Consider the following 1,330-nt stretch of genomic DNA (forward strand, 5'->3'; position numbering starts at 1 on the left):
TGTGAGGGAGGGCGTGTCTGTGAGAGAGAGCGTGTCTGTGAGGGAGAGCGTGTCTGTGAGGGAGAGAGTTTCTGTGATGGAGAGCGTGTCTGTGAGGGAGAGTATGTCTGTGAGGGTGAGCGTGTCTGTGAGGGAGAGTGCATGTGAGGGAGAGTGTCTGTTAGGGTGAGCGTGTCTGTGAGGCAGAGTGTGTCTGTGAGGGAGGGCGTGTCTGTGAGAGAGAGCGTGTCTGTGAGGGAGAGCGTGTCTGTGAGGGAGAGAGTTTCTGTGATGGAGAGCGTGTCTGTGAGGGAGAGTATGTCTGTGAGGGTGAGCGTGTCTGTGAGGGAGAGTGCATGTGAGGGAGAGTGTCTGTTAGGGTGAGCGTGTCTGTGAGGCAGAGTGTGTCTGTGAGGGAGTGAGTGTCTGTGAGGGAGGGCGTGTCTGTGAGGGAGGATGTGTCTGTGAGGGAAAGCGTGTCTGTGAGGGAAAGCGTGTCTGTGAGGGAGGGTGTGTCTGTGAGGGAGGGTGTGTCTGTGAGGGAGAGAGTGTCTGTAAGGGAGAGTGTCTGTAAGGGAGAGTGTCTGTGAAGGAGAGAGTGTGAGGGAGGGCGTGTCTGTGAGGGAGGGCGTGTCTGTGAGGGAGAGAGTGTCTGTGAAGGAGAGAGTGTCTGTGAGGCAGAGTGTGTCTGTGAGGGAGAGCGTGTCTGAAAGAGAGCGTGTCTGTGAGGGAGAGAGTGTCTGTGAGGGAGAGTGTCTGTGAGAGAGAGCGTGTCTGTGAGGGAGAGCGTGTCTGTGAGGGAGAGTGTGACTGTGAGGGAGGGCGTGTCTGTGAGGGAGGGCGTGTCTGTGAGGCAGAGTGTGTCTGTGTGGGAGTAAGTGTCTGTGAGGGAGACCATAAGACCATAAGACCATCAGACCATTAGACATAGGAGTGGAAGTAAGGCCATTCGGCCCATCAAGTCCACTCCGCCATTCAATCATGGCTGATGCGCATTTCAGCTCCACTTACCAGCGTTCTCCCCGTAGCCCTTAATTCCTCGAGACAACAAGAATCTATCAATCTCGGCCTTCAACTGGACTTCATTGAGTTGTAGAAATGAGTTGAGTTGCTATAAATGTGTTTTTCTTATTGCTGATGTCTTTTCGAAGTGGATTGAAGCCTACCCTCCTCCTAACGCTACTGCTGAGACTGTGGTGAAGATTTTGTTTAAGGAAATAATTCCCTGCTTCAGTATACCTGCGTGCATTAACTCGGACAATGGACCACACTTTGTAGGTAATATTAACGGAGAACTCTGTTCCCAGCTTTGTATTTGTCAGCAACTGCATGGTGCTTATCATCCTCAGGC

Source organism: Chiloscyllium plagiosum, unplaced genomic scaffold (genome assembly GCF_004010195.1).
Source record: "Chiloscyllium plagiosum isolate BGI_BamShark_2017 unplaced genomic scaffold, ASM401019v2 scaf_8789, whole genome shotgun sequence".
NCBI lineage: Eukaryota > Metazoa > Chordata > Chondrichthyes > Orectolobiformes > Hemiscylliidae > Chiloscyllium > Chiloscyllium plagiosum.